Source organism: Crocuta crocuta, unplaced genomic scaffold, assembly GCF_008692635.1.
Source record: "Crocuta crocuta isolate KB4526 unplaced genomic scaffold, BGI_CrCroc_1.0 scaffold352, whole genome shotgun sequence".
Taxonomy (NCBI): domain Eukaryota; kingdom Metazoa; phylum Chordata; class Mammalia; order Carnivora; family Hyaenidae; genus Crocuta; species Crocuta crocuta.
Genome location: NW_027532169.1, coordinates 4,286,379 through 4,302,369, shown reverse-complemented (window position 1 = coordinate 4,302,369; position 15,991 = coordinate 4,286,379). Strand labels below are relative to the sequence as shown.

Here is a 15,991-nt window from a genome sequence, read left to right as displayed (position 1 = left end):
ACTGAAACAGGCTCCAGGCTCTGAGCCGGCAGTCAGCACAGAGCCCGACGCGGGGCTCGAACCCACGAACCGCGAGATCATGACCTAAGCGAAAGTCGGACGCTTAACCGACTAAGCCACCCAGGCGCCCCAACCACAGTCCCTTTTTTAAAAGTATTGCATTATTTACACTAAGATCTACTTTAAAGTCATAGTTTAAATCCAATTCAGTTCCTAATCCATAGGATTTCATAACTTTCCTATTTTATTCCATTTCACTTTATCTTTTCTTCCTTCATTGCTTCTAAATTACTTTTCTTTATATTCCCTTTCTCATTGTGTATTATAAAGATAAAATAAATTAACTTGTGTAAGTCTCTTAAAACAGAGCCTGGCACATTGTAAGGGCTGTGTAAGTGTTAACTTGCATATAAAATGGAAGGCCTAGGCAATTCAGTCATCTAGATGGCATAAAGTAAAGGGTATCAATTACATTCTTAAAAAGCTCTAATTAAGCTGAATATTAGGCCTAAGATTGGCATTCAGTTTTCCATAAATTAAGCTGATTTACATACCTCTCTCTTATCATTTTCCTACAATAAAGTAACCCTGTTAGACTGACTACTTGGTGTTTTCTGAGCACATCCTGAATTTTCTCACATCTTCACTCTGGAGTTTGCCATTCCCACTTTTATCCTCCCCGCAGCTCTACCTGTTGAAATTGTAGCATGGAAGAGGTTCTCTCATCCAAACATTAAGGGTTTATTTTACTTTTCTATCCACCTTCAAGTCCTGAGTCAAATGCAGCTACTTCATGAATCATGGAGTTTTGGAGCTGGAAGAGCTTTAGAGACTCAATGGTCTACTTTCTTTTTACTAAGGACAGAAGAGATTATAAGTGATTTGCCCAAAGACACTAAGCTACACCTCAGTCTACAACATGGGCATCTTAACTGTGCAGAGACCTCAGAGCAGAGTGCCAAGCCTCTTGGTCCTCAAGGCTGGAGTCTGAATTTGATGGGTCTCCTTGGAGCTGCTACGGTACCTACATCACTTAACATACACCCCACCTCCACTGAACTGCCATTATTTAGGTACGTGTCTTATCTCCCCCCATGTCTCATCCACCTTTGACACCTACATTTCTATCCCCAGAGGGCTTAGAACAGAGCCTATAACCAAGGGGCACTTAGTAAACATTTGAATTAATGTACGAATGAATGAATGTTAAAGAGGAGGAGTTAAACAGCCTTTCCATCCCTGTGACTCCTATCTCTCACAGTCTTGAAGTTCTTTCTAACTCAACTACCTGAGCTGAACTATCGGTTCCGGGGTACAATAAATAAATAAATAAATAAATACTTCCATGTCTGCAGAAAAGTTAGTGGAAATTATGTGTCACATACTTTATACACATGCATGCATCCATTTGCTTCACAAAACTTTCTGAGTGCGCATGTCACTCATCCACACGTCACTATAAGGTGTGCAGAGGAGATCGTGGGCCAATCATTTATCAAAGCAGTAGGACAGCAAACCCTGCATTTTGATTGGTTGGACTGGTTGCAGTCACTAGGGAAGAACCAGAGACGATACAAGCAGCAATTTATTAACAAAGCGCCATGAAAGCACTTACCAGGTAGCATATCTTAGTTGTCTCTTTAATGGGCCTCCAATTTGCAAACTAAACCCAACTTGGGATTTGTTTCCCTCTGTCATTCATTTTCTTTATTCAATGATTTAAGGACAGCCTTCTTTTCCTTCCCTATGAAAAGTTGCAGTCACTGACCAAAGTTGGACTAAACACTATTACACATGCACTTTCTCACTCAAGGGCAGTAATAGTAACAATACATGAAATATTTTCAATTTTCCAAAGTGTTTTTATAGATCTCTTTTTATCCTCTTTTCCCCCCCCAACAAACTCAGGAGGGAAGTGTCAAGTGCAATCCATACACCATAGATACATATGTGATGTATATCAGCAATACATCAATTTTGCAACATTGTTCTACTTTATTTCTGGAATCTCCCTTTATGAATTTCCCCAAAGGAAGAAGGGCATGTCTCTATTAAAACCCCATGGTTATTTTCTTTATCACACGAATCACAATATGTGATTATTCTATTTATTGGTTTACTTCTCCATTGCTAGTCTCCCCAAAAGAATGTAAAACCCCATGAGGACAGGGACCTTGTCTATCTGCAGACACTCAATAAGAAATTGTTAAATAATCAACAAAGCTATTTCTATTAAGTCATATTAAATGGTAATGATAAAAGAGGCCAATGAACAGACTTCCTAGTGTAGAACTGGTTAACTGTATTTTTACTCATTTATTCTTCCAAGAAAGATGGTCAGAGGAACAAGTAGGTCCTCTTAGTTTTTAGTTTTGCTAATTCTTCACCAACTATTGAGTGTTTTCCCAGTATAGCGTACTGCATTAAGAACTGGAGATGACAAGAAATTTAAGATATAATCCTTGTCTCAGAGGAGCCCACATGAGTACAGCAATATGATAGTGATATAAGACTGTAAGGACAAACTCTGAAAAAGTGGTGCAGTCAACATGTGCTCCCAGAGAAGGGAGAAACTGTCTTAGATTGGTGTAATCAGAAAGGGCTGCCTGAGGGGGTGGGGGTTTTGAGTTGAAGATAAGTTGAATTTCTGTCATGAAAAGGGCTCACTAGGGGTGCTTGGGTAGCTCAGTCAGTTGAGTGTCCGACTTCGGTTAAGGTCATGATCTCACGGTTCAGTTCATGAGTTTGAGCCCTGCATTGGGCTTACTGCTGTCGGCATGGTGCCCACTTTGGATCCTCTCCACCCCCCCCTCCCCTGGCCTTTCCCGGCCTGCGGTCTCTCTCTCAAAAAGAGGCTCACTAGAAGGCCTTTTAAAAAGATACTGTAACCATGTTATCCCTCAATATACCCCAGGTTTAGGTAAGTTAAATTAAAGAATAGAAATACTCTGAGATCCTCCAATAGACAGTAGGTTGTCAATGCAATATAGTTCTATTAGACTATTGGGCCGGCCCCATAGCAGGTTTAATGGCTTTATGTATGTTTAATCACACTTACTTGGTCTAGCTCTCTCAGCTTTAGTCCCATTAGAATTTAAAAGGTCAAGTTTCAAAAGCCTAAAAAGTGATTTAAAATAGAAATGCCAACTTAACCTTAACCACAGTTAAACTTAATGCTATCATTGTATGGAAAATCATCCCTTGTATAAAATATGTGAGTGAAGCAAGAATACTAAAACTTCATAGTTCTTTCCTGAGGTTATATTAAAAAAATAATTTTAGTAAAATTTTAAATCACAATTTGAATTTTACTAAAAATCATGGCTCACTGATAACTGTTGACACATATTGCTTATCTGGGAAAGCACAGAGGTCCCATTAAGTGAGTGAGGAAGGAGACTAGGTAGACCTAACAACACGGAAAGGGAGCAATCTTTTGAAAATGACATAAATTTGTTATAGCTCTGAAGGGTAAGAGAGCACCTTAGGAGTGTTTTCTCGAGCTTGCTGGCTGGAGTGTTTGCTCTTTACCTGGAATATCCTATCCAGAGCCTCTCACCTTCACTGATGACGCCATTTAAACATCTCCTGTCTGTTTTCATATAGGTCTTTCTTGGTTACAATGTTATAATACATTTTATATTCAAATGACCCCAGACTATTACAATCTATCGTGATTTGAGGGATGATACTTTTTCTTTTTTGCTGCTCTGGAACTAAAGATGATTTTTAATTTTTAAAAATTTGTATTATTACTATTTTTTATTTGAATGTCTTTGACACACAACGTTACATTAGTTTCAGGTGTACAACATAGCCATAGGACAAGTTTATACATTATGTTATGCTCACCACAAGTGTAGCTACCATCTGTCCTGGTACATCGTTGCTATTACAGTGAAAGATGATTTTGAAACTGCCCCTTTTCACTAGTGGAAAAGTTAGAAATTAGCCTAAATATGCAATTCTCTCCTTTTTTAAAAAATAGTTTTTCTGTATTATTATTTAAAACCACAATTCTTCATTTTTATAATAACTTCTGTCATATAACTCCCATCTATCTGGTATTATGGTTCCATTTCTGATATTTCCACACCTGCAGATATAGAAGGGATTAAAAGTAGATTAAGAAATGTTACCATAAAGCAAGCAGAATCCTGAGGGAGACGGCCTGGGAGACAAGTAACTTAGTATAAACGGAAGGTGCCAAATGGTAATAAAACCAAAATGGGAAATCATGAAAATAAAATAACTGCATTAAAAATATATTTGGACCAGCTCCTCTGTGCTGGTGTTTTGTAATATTAACTGTTTAAACCTGCTTAAAATGAGAGCTTTGAGTTCTCAAAATCCTTTAATTCGGTTAAACATCCGCTACCCTGAAAGGGCTCCGCAGAATCCCATAAAACATTATTTATCTGTGTGCGTTAACTGCACGATACTGTAATTTCCAGAATAAATGCTGGGTGTAAATTGTTGTTTATGTTGGATCCTGACTGTCTTTACGAGAAACAAAGTGAAAACGGAATCTTCACAGCTTTATTTCTTCCGTTAAAGTCTATTCTGCAGCAGGAAACATGCCTAGTGGAGTTTCTTAATGAACACTTATAAAGCCTGTTGGTTAAAACCAAGTATATAGAATCACCTCCAAATGTATACCCTCTTCTATTCTACATTCTTTTCATTTAAATCAAGTTCAATTAAAGGGAAAGTAGCACCGTTCGCATTGTTATAGTTAAGGGTCTGTCAGCATTACACAAAGCCTTGTTGTCACAAGTTTATAACTTGGAAGGGACAGAAGAAAATTAAAAAAAAAAAATAAACAAACCCATCTTAATATAGAGAAGCTTGGCTTGGAAATGAATTTTTATTTATTTTTAATGGCTTCAAAGTCCCTCTTGGGGCAAAAGAAATGGACACACTAGTGATTTAAGACATTTCTTGGTTTTCCAAAAAAAAAAAAAAAAAGGTTACAAAGGCATTCCAGCTCAATCAATTTTAATTGATTAAAACATGAAATTTTCTTTGTGCTTGGATTTTCTAAGGGATATTAAACAGTAGAAATTTTGTGTTTCTAATATTGTATCACCTCCTACCTCCTACCACATACACACACACAAGGGGCAACAAATAATCCTCCAAACTTTTTTTTTTTTTTTGCAAATGGAAACTCAAGCAAGAAGAAGCTCAGAGGGTTTTAATATGGGTTGGACCATGCGAAATTTCAAATTCTCTTTTTTTTTATTCTTTCTTTGAATCCTTGGGAATTTTGTCTTCCCAAAACACCATCATTAACTTCTAAATAAGAGCAGACCTTTACTGTATGCATAAAGCACTCATTTAACATTTCTTCCAGAAAAAAAAAAATCACCACACAGATTTTAAGCCCAAGAATTTACTGTGCCTGTGCAGCAGCTGCCCTTACCTGATAAAATTGTGATGATTCTTTCTGAACGATTATGACTTATCAGGTCAGTGACCAACAAACTATAAAATAGATTCTAACAGCCCCCAAAGGGTTGGTACAGACTCTTGAGTAAATAATATATGTAAGAGAAAATGGAACAGAAGGAGGGAGAAAGAAAAACACAGAGAGAGAGAGAGAGAGAGAAATAAAGAGGAGAAGACACACACGAGTGACCTAGTTAGTTTGTTTAGTGGGTAGAGGGCAGGAAGACAGGGTTGTTGATTTCAGTCCCTGCTTTCCCACTCAGCAGCACTTCTTGAGCCCAAAAGTCAGATAAGGAGACAATCCTGTTTTTAGCAAGAGCAGAGGTCCCATAGCAACCCTATAGGGGTTTCTGATATGTGCTATTTTGCCCTGAATTTGATAATAAGCCACAAACTAGTTGTTACTTTGCCTGTACTTATATGTGTATCTATCAACAATAGCCATGGACTCCTGGGAAAATCTACCAATCCTTATAATGATCTTCTCAGAGAAGGAATACAAGGATGGAGCATTACCACGTTAGTGTGTTGTTCAACTCAAGACCTTAAGGAATAGAACTGATATTCAAATACGTTTACATTAGATTTAAAGGAATCCAAAGAAAGCTTAACAAAGGGATTAGGATATCATGATAAAAATGGTCAAAGCTCTAAGACAGTATGTGTGTGCGTGGGCATGCATATGTGTGTGTACAGATCCAGCCACTTACAACCACAACCAATATGAGGGAGGAACTTTGATCTATATACTGTACTTAAGTCAGGTTTTCCTAATTGCATCAGCTTCCCTGGAGGTCTCTGCTGCTTTATTGCTGCAGTAGATGCTATAGAACTTCTCTCCGGTTTAATGGCATAGTAAGAGTTGTATTTGCTTTTCAAATCTTGAAAGAAAACTGGATACAAATTGTTGCTTAGGGTTTAAGACCACAGATTGAGTGGCATCATTCTGGCCCCCAGTGGAGACATATCACTGTGGTCCTCTGGTTACTGCTCACTTAAAGAACTACAATGTGAAGGAAGCACGGTACATTTCAGACGGTGAGCTCTCCGAACTATTACTGAAGGGGAGGCCCTGAATCTTTACCTCCCAGGAGACTGGTAAGGTCAGAGTAGAGACAGGCCTGAGGCTGAGGCATGAATACAATGGCTCCTGCAAATCCCATTGAGCCCAAGTCCAGTAGGACTTTTAAGAGCCTAAGTCCCCAAACTTAAAGACTGGACTATTTTTGGGGGGGATCAGAATTTGGGTGTTTACGTGTGTCAAGGCCAAGAATGAAATAGCAAGGGGAGGGAAAGGGAGGAAGGACAGATAAATGAAAGAACTGAGATAGTTTCCCAGAGATGAGTGTGGGATGTTTGCCAAACAACCAACACTGTTCTTGACTCAAGACGGTGCTAGCAGTTTTATGAGCAATGGCTTCATTTCCCTCTAAAATTACACAAGTGGCATTTCTTGGTGTGATTTTATAGAGATCATATTATGGTTGTTGTTTTTCTCCAAGGAGACCCAAATTAGGGATGGAGTAGGATGGCTACAGGAGACTTCTCTTAGGCATAGGTGCTGGACTTCTCTCTCCCCCACCTAACTGGGACCCTGCTGTGTTATGTAATGAGTCTTCTTCTTCTAAATGACTGTGGAAGGGACCAGAGCCAATGCCACCTCACACCTTCCCTCTCTTCCCTTGAGAGATCAAGAGATATGTTGGCTGCTACCAAGGGGAGACAAGGAAGCAGAGTTCAGATAAACTTTTGATAAAGTGCCAGAGCAAACCCCTCATCAGAAGGTAGGAAAGGTCACACAGTAAAAAAAAATAATAAGAAAATATAACTGCTTTCTTATGAGGAAAATATTATGAGTTCTTCCCCTTTTTCAGCTTTTATGGAAGGAGATTCTGCCAGTTCCTTCAGAAAAAAATAAGAAAAAGTAGTTTTAAAATGAGATTATGCACCTTCAGGGTGCCATTAGGAAGTTTTACTGTACTGAGATGACATGAAAGCTCTGGAATTAATATCCCTGAGATGCTTCAAACCTGCAATAGCAATTATTGTACTACGTGTCCCTGGATAAATAATAGGGCCATTCAACTAATTAGCTTCAATGATTTCAGCTCCCTGTAAATTCTCTCTCACTCGGCTATAAAAATAACACTAGGAAAACTTTTGGTAAGAGAAACTTCTTTCAGGAAATGTTTTCTTTTCTTTTTTCCCCCTTCGGTTCACGATGCACCATGTGTAAAGTAACTTTCAGTCCTACTCACAAAGCTAGAATGGAATATGCAAAATTTGCACATTATCAGTTGCTATTTGCTGCTACTGGACATATTGATTTGGCTCTCTAATTCATGCCTTCCATAAGGCACAAACATTTTGACAAATTTAAACTGGTTTCTTGATACACTGTATAAGCAATCACGTGTGCATAAATACATGCCAGGTGCACACATGTATATATTTGATTAAAGATAAGAGCAAGAGTTACTTATATCCATCCTTTGTTACATTACCACCATGTTATTTTAGAGAATTTTGACAACACACAACTTTCTGATAGTGTTCAGGGGATATTAGTTCATTCTTTCATATTTACTGAGTGCCTATTAGATGCGAGATATGAAGTTTCTTCTTTATGTTTTCTTGGAAGAATAGTAGATGTACTTAAATTTGGTATTATACCTCCTTAAAGTGACAAGGATTCCCCTATACGTTTGTCACCTAGAAATACCATTAAATTCTATAATTTCAGAGCAATAAAAATGCAAACTTCAATAATGCAGGCTAATATAGTTCTAATATCATCAGCAGTGGTCTGAAGATCTATGGTACAATCCCAAGAGACCTGAATTTTCTAAAAGCCTGAGGTTCTGTTTTTCTTTTTCCTTTGGGTAAGCTGTTGAGATGTCTTCTTTGCCTTTCATGGAAAGTTCTCTACACATTGAAATGAAACAGAAGCTCCTCCCTGGGCTGGGCTATTACTTCCCCTTTTAATGATGAACGTCATCACAGCAGAGGGACCTGGTGAGAGGCGGATGGTGACGAGCTTCATCTTTAGTGAAGAAATGGAGAGAAAAAGAGTCTAAAACTCTTCTTGGGCTTATCTTGTTTTTTAATTAACAGAATATAATTAAAATTAAAGCCAGACAAAATGACTGGATCTTAAATCAGAATTATGTCTAACACTGGAGACTGTGTCATCTGTTTGCACTCATTAGAGGTGACCTGCACTGCTTCTGGGTCTCTCATTTTGCTCCACTACTTATAGGCAAGTGCTTTTATATTTCTTAGCCACATAAAAAAGGGTTTTTCTTCTTTGTGTACAAATACTTATTAACTATATGTATAGAGACAGATGTACTACCCATTAGAATGAGGAATACAGAAACAGATTTTTAAAAAATCATGATGTTCCTCTCAAGTATTATGTAATTATAAAATTCAAAACAATTCCCCTAAAATTGATAATTATGTAGCCTGGCAAAAGCTTTTTATCTACCAGTCAAAAAGTTGAATATTACAGTTTTCCTTAACTGTAAAATGTGGCCAGAGATTCGAGTTTTTGTTATACAGTTATTCTAGGTTATTCAAACATCCTAGTCCCCCCACCTTAAACTGTACACCCTCAGAGCCATCTAGGAGGTTTGTAATATCAACCCCCATAATTTTTCCTTCGAAGAGATCTGCAGCCTCAGCTTATGAGAAATGCAGTCTGTTCACCCTAGGAGAATATAAGTCATAACGTTTGTTTTGGAAATCTATTTTACCCAATATTTCTCAATGAAATAAATTGTGTAAATGAAATAAAACTGACACCGCAATATTTACTAAATCGCTACCGTCTGCTCTCTGCTTAACACCCTGACTATCATTGGTTTCTCCTTCTTGTTCAGTTTAGCAGGTGAAAGAGCAAAGGGAAGAGGCTTCTGCAAAGAATGCATTTTTAAATCAATATAAATAAGGTTATAAATAGCCAGGCTTAGCATGGTTTCCTCCTTACTTGCTACCCCTATGCATTTGTCCCTTTCTTTATACTCATGTGTATTCTTCAGTTTACCAAAATGTGTGTGTGTGTGTACGTGTGTGTGTGTGTGTGCATATAGGTGTTCACACATGGAACTAGGTCAAGAAGGTCCAGAGAGAAAAGAAAGAGAGAAAAATTCCAGTAAATCAGTCCCATATAAACAGTATTAATGGTCTGCTGATATTACATGATGAAAAGGAAAAAAAACCTGTACAAATAAATAACATCCACGGTTGAAAATGACTACCAATGAAAATTGAATATTTCAAGATGAAAACACTTAGCAAAAATTAAAAATTTTAATATCAAGTATCCACATAAAAGGAAATAAAAATATGTTCAGGGTCCCGTAACAGTGTACGTTTCTTTCAGTCTGTGCATTACACAGCCCTACTTTTGTATTGACAGTGAAGGAAGCTAGGCCTCCTCTAGCACCTTAGTCCTCTTACTTCTCAGAACAGCTATGAGGCGGTGTTCTTAAAGCCTCATGCAGAGTAACCCCCTGTACTCTTTGGAGATTCGCAGAAAAGCAGGACTGACCAATTTGCACTCAGAAAGTCTTCTAAAGGACAATGCCTATGATATGAGAGGAGAGTAAAAATGGGGCAGGAGGCACTGAGGGCTCCTTTGGCAATTGGGTAGTGGGGAAGGAAGGAGCCAAGCTATAAATAAAAAATATTTCTAGAAATGGTATGTGGTTGATGCATTATTAATGATTGTGAAATATATCTCAATATGGAAAGGAAAGTGGCCACATCTCAAGATGGAATAGAGCCAATATCACAAGACACTGGTCCAAACACTGCTGGTACTCTTGTGATTTTAGAAGGATTCAAAATAACCCCCTAAAGTCAAAGAGGGTTTTATTAAGTGTTTATAAGTTTACTTGACTATGCACATGGATGATACCAAAGAATTGATACGCAGTAAAGGGATGAAAAAACATAGAATGTTATTTCAACAATTCCAATTTTTAAAGCTAGCAGCAATAACTGTATGAAAACCTAGCATATTGTAGTTTTAAATGTATTTTATTGTATTTTAAAATCTCTATCGTAAAACATTTTAAAACAAGTTTCATTGCCTACAGAGTTTGGAAAGTACTTTAGCTTGCTGTAGGCCATGCAACCCAAGGATCCCTGGACTAATGTTCCCTGTTTTACCCATTAGCTGTATTCTCTGTTAACACATTCTGAGGCTCAAAAATGTTTGCCTTTTCATGTTTACGTAAACTCACAAATATGTGCCCAAACACTATTTAAGCCATTTTTGCTACAAACACAAATCTTACACGTGGAGTTATGTAGGAAGTTAGTAGAAGTACAGCAGTAATGCAGATATGGGTAAAGATGACCGAAACAGGTGACAGATGGTCGCAAACTTAGGAATCACAACCTCACAATGTAATGTCACTTAGAGGGGTGTATTTGTGGTACATCCACAGACATTTGTAAGACCTGCTAGAAAGTCATGAGGAGGGGAGAGGAGTAGCAGGTTAATACACTCTTTTCTTTGCTTTCTCATTTTTTGGCTATCTGGATGGGAGATTTCATCCTGCTGCCTGAATCTGAGGGTTTCTCACACTGTTCATCTGAACAATCAATTTTTACTGCTGTAGAAGATAATAATGGTAATAACACTATAGAAAAAAACTACCATGACCCATAACTGTAACTTATTACAGTCTTTTAAAAAAATAACTGTGGTGTACGGAGCTTCTTCATTTCTTGAAGCAGAAAGGGAGCTGACAGTTGGAGCCTCGGAAGCTGTCTATATATCTCCTGAATGCCTGCAAGAGGCTGATCTACTTACAAAGGGAGAGCTGCTTTGGGTGTGGGCCACGTGGATGAGAAAAGTGACCCAACTCTAGGAGTTTGCTGAGGACAGTCACCTTCTGGCCTGCCTGTCTTCTTGTACCAAGTGCCAGCAAAAAGCTGTCAGTGTGACCTGCTAGTGCTTTACCATCCCACACCAAGGAAGTCAGGATTCTTGGCGAGCTGCAGTGATGCTCTGATGCAGTAAATTCAGTATTCCTGCCACAGCTGTCCTTTGATGGTGCTTTTGATACTGACATTTCGAAGGACTTTGTTTACCCGAACAATAACCATCAACAAAATCTCTCATGAAGCTCGATATGTTCTCCAATTGCATTTATCAGAGGATGCAAAATATAAAGCTTTATTTCATCCCTGTGCACAGATTTCCACCTGCTTTGGAACTGGTTTCTCTGTTACGTGAAAGGACTGCCCTTATTAGACAAATTATATTCTAGACACTTTCAAAATGAAGTGGATTCACCAAGCTCACCGTTTATCTTTAGATCTGGAAGCCTTCCTTGAAGCATGACTTTGCAACAAAGGAGTTTTAATGCCACTCTACTCTGAAATGCACTGCATACTAACAAGATTTATATACGTTATTGGTGCTGTTAAGGAAACTTGAATGACTTGCAGTTTCTCTAGATGAGATTAAAAAGGAAAAAAAACTTAAAAAGGGTGTGCAGCATACAAATGAAATCTGATTACATTAGAAGTTGTTTAAAAGTACAAGCATAATACTGCTCGTGTACCAGCCAGGGAACACACAGCAAAGATTTGTTGTACTTCTCTTAGACAACCATTCCACAGTCACTGAACATAAACAACCATAAAGTTACAGCTGCTTTTAAAATGTCACTTAGGGACAAACTGTATAGATGGGAAACTAGATAGTACTGAATGCTTGGAGGAAAGGACCAGCCTTGTACTCTGAACAGCCGGCTCCACGTTCATTCGGAAGAATAAAATATTTCTCATCACTAATTAATGTTATCATATGCAAATAGATACCATGTACAATGTGAGATCCAAATGACTTCTCAGATTGAGGACAATGAAATGACACTCCCCAAAATATTCTTAAAAATGGAGCCTTGTTATCTCGTATGAAAATTGATAAAAATGAAGTCGGTGAAGTTTGGGAAATAATTAAAATTTTAGGTAGCTGCTCAGATGCTCATAATTTTTTTAAATGGAGACTCTATAGAACATGCTGCAAAAATGGCTTAAGCTATGATTTCCAGTTAAACATGCTAAGTAAGACAGGGCAATGTATTTTAGAAGGCTGAATAAAATGCAGAATAACTTGCATTAAAAAAGCGCATAACAATATCAAATCTTTAAGCTTCCATCTAGGGGATTTGCAATAAAATGAAATCATTAGGCACAGAGTGGTCACTGCTATGATGAGAAGAAAAAATAACTCAAAATTCTCATATCTGTTATTATATTAGAATAGTTCACTTTCTTCTCAACATAATAACATTGGGCATTAAAGAGCCATTTACGCATACCTTATTATTATTTATGAAATTACAAGTACACACGGTGTCTGATAACTCATCTCTCTGCATTAAATAGGAACATATATTGTTTTTTAAAATGTCTGTCTTTTACAATGTGCTAGGTAACAGCTTTCCATAGCATAATCATGAATGCATTATATAACGTGCTTTATAAGAAGTTATTAAGGATTATGACTATAGCAACGTAAACCTAATATAAATATGAATAAAGCATTTAGGAATGGTATTTTCACTTAGAGTGTTACCTATATAATTTGTAGCAATACAATTATCATAGAAGAAGACATACCACATTTACACAAAAAACCATTTCCACGAATGTTAGTAAAAATCCTATAATGTAGATATTTTTCTAGCCATTTCACAAAACCATGCCTTTAAAAACCTGAGAAGAATACACAATGCCACCTACAGTATTCTCGTCAGTACTTTTGCCTTGCAGGAGAAAAAGATCAGCTTTATTTGATAAACCAGGTGCATGTAAATTTCCAAACTGCAAGTAGGTGGCAGTGGAGACATTTCTGGATGAATTTTCTCCATTGGAATTGTAAAAGGAGGAAAAAACCTCCTTAAAAACAAGTTACAAACATACTAAAATAAATAATTTCCTGAAATGTAACCTTCCATAGCAGATCACCATTAAGAGCTAATAAAATATTTGTCTTCTGGGACCAAAACCCTACCAATCCCGTAATGAAGATACCCATAGCATGGAGAGTGAACAGCACAGAGAAAATTAGAAAAAAATGTAAAAAGAGAAGGGTTGGACAATTGTTTCCCACAAAGGTCAGAGTAAGAATTAGGAATCTGATGTGGACAAGAAATCTGATGTGCTCTGAGGTTGGCAGCATTTGAAACGAGTGTTAGCATTTAAGAAGCCATTACAAAATCTCCTGTTTAAATGTAAATTCAAGAGGAAGGCAAATTAGTGCTTTAGGATCTGGTCTTTAATGAAGAGTATCAATGGAGTCCGTCAAAAAACTGTGTACAAGAGGCTATTAAACAATGTAGACATATTTAAAGTGTGTTCAACTCTAAACAAACACTAGAAACGTTAGAATAAAACCACCTGAATTATCTTTCAAGGTTAATGAATTGGCACTTAGATTCATTCAGTTCTCAAGTTTACCTGCAAAGACAAGCAGGGTCATTAAGTTGTATTATCAATTCAATCTAATTGATTTGACTTGTGGAGATCATAGTAGAAACTGGGATAGTGCCCGAGAATAAACTCTGGAAATAGGTGTGTGTGTGTGTGTGTGTGTGTGTGTGTGTGAATTTAAATGGACAGAAACAGGTAAATAAATTGTAAGAGGAGGAGCACCTGGGTGGTTCAGTGGGTTCAGGGCCCAACTTTGGCTCAGGTCATGATCTCACGGTTCGTGGGTTCAAGGCCCACATTGGGGTCTCTGCTGTCAGCTTGGAGCCCAGAGCCTGCTTCGGATTCTGTGTCTCTCTTTCTGTCCCACCTCTGCATGCTCTCTCTCTCTCAATCTCTCAAAATAAATAATAAACATTAAAAAATTATAAGAGGAAAGAAGACATGTAATGGTGTTAATCATATCTGAATCACCGTGTGAAAAGAAAGGAAAGTAAATGTCCAGATCAAAGCTTTTTCACACCATGGTTATCTCAAATCAGCTTTTCTCCTTGCCTTAATTGGTTAACCATGCAGTTAACAACAAAGGCATCCAAGAAGTCAAGGGATGCAAGAAACCTGATGAAAGCAAATGTCACATTCTCAACACTACTGTTCCCCCTGCCTGGAACATTCTTCTTCTATTCATCTTTTAGGATTCAATTTAAAATCCACCTACTCCAAAATACCTTTCAGAATCTCCCAGGTGGAATTAATCTCTTCCACTTCTACAATATATTTAAAAAAAAAACTACTATAGTAATGATCACATTGCAGTATTATATTCTAGCATTAAAATCATCATGCCTGTGTTTGGGTCTGGATGATCTCCAAGTTTGCAAGTGTCAGAAAGGCAGCAGTCATTCCTTGACAATTTTTGGTGCCATGTTCTCCAAGAAGAGAATGCTTCATGTGTATTTATTTGAATCAGCTGAAAGGATTACTTAAAATCACCTCCCCAAATACGACCTGTTTCAAAGCTGAGGATACTGAGGGTTGTTGATCAAGAGAACAGTGACTTGCTCTGAACAAATCCTTATAAAGCGTAAAAAGAAATGTGGCACCAAGCTCCACCTTCTCCTTGAACGCAGAGGAGTCCTCGAAGTGCAGACCTGAGAATCACTAGTGCACTGGCCTCACAGGGACAGTAGGGGGTGCTTTACAGCTGAGGATCCTGGTGGACTGTGAGCTCACCGACTATGTGGTGGGTGGGGCCTGCAGAAAACCTAGTCATTGTTTGGTGACCTTTCAAATGTAGGCAGAAGGGGGCAGAAGTCAGGCCTCCCAGCAGTGATCAGACGCCTATGGGAAAAATGTAAAATCTCTATAAGGGCCAGCCTGAACCCAGAATTCTCAGATTAATAAAGAAAGTTCTTACATAGAATTAAAGAGTAACTTAGATTTCCATCATCAAAAAAGACTTGATGCTGTCCTTCTCTAGCAATCTGTTCCTCCCTCCCTTATGACATTAGAGATTACCCTTGTTTTATAGTAGGGGGAACCCTCTCCTCCCATGAAAGAATACTGAAAATCTGCCTGAGAGCAAAATCTCTGGAAGGCATTCTTCCTCTCAGAAACGCACTGGATCAATTTCACCCTTCTCTAGATAGCGCATTAAAATCAGCACCAGGCTACATAAGTACAATCAAGTTTCAGTAAGGCTTCGTTTCTTGGTGTCAAAGACCTGCAACTTCTAACCGCCTGAAATACTGAACACAATGGTACATCAATGTTGCAAACAACTAAAAATATTAGGAGTGTGGCTGAGGTGTCAGAGCATCTCACCATTGGAGCAACAGAGAGAACCATCCATCTGCAGAGCAGCCCTCAATCAGCAGGTTAGGAAAATATATTTAAGAAGAAGGAATTACTGTCTGAGTTGGGCTCCTCTCTAGTGCTTTTCAAGTAGCCTTATTAGACACAAAGAATGACCTGGCTAAAGGCATATATTAAAGTCGGACCAGGATGCATTTTTTAAGAATACACAGAAGATTTTAGGAGCACAGCTTCAGAATAAAAACAGCACACTTTTTTTTTTTTTTTT

General features: G+C 37.9%; 1 protein-coding gene across 1 annotated transcript in view; it reads right to left on the bottom strand.

The window, feature by feature from the left end:
• Positions 1 to 15,991, bottom strand: part of SKAP1 (src kinase associated phosphoprotein 1) — a 251,183-nt gene that overhangs the window by 104,203 nt on the left and 130,989 nt on the right. The gene's annotated exons all lie outside the window — the stretch shown is intronic.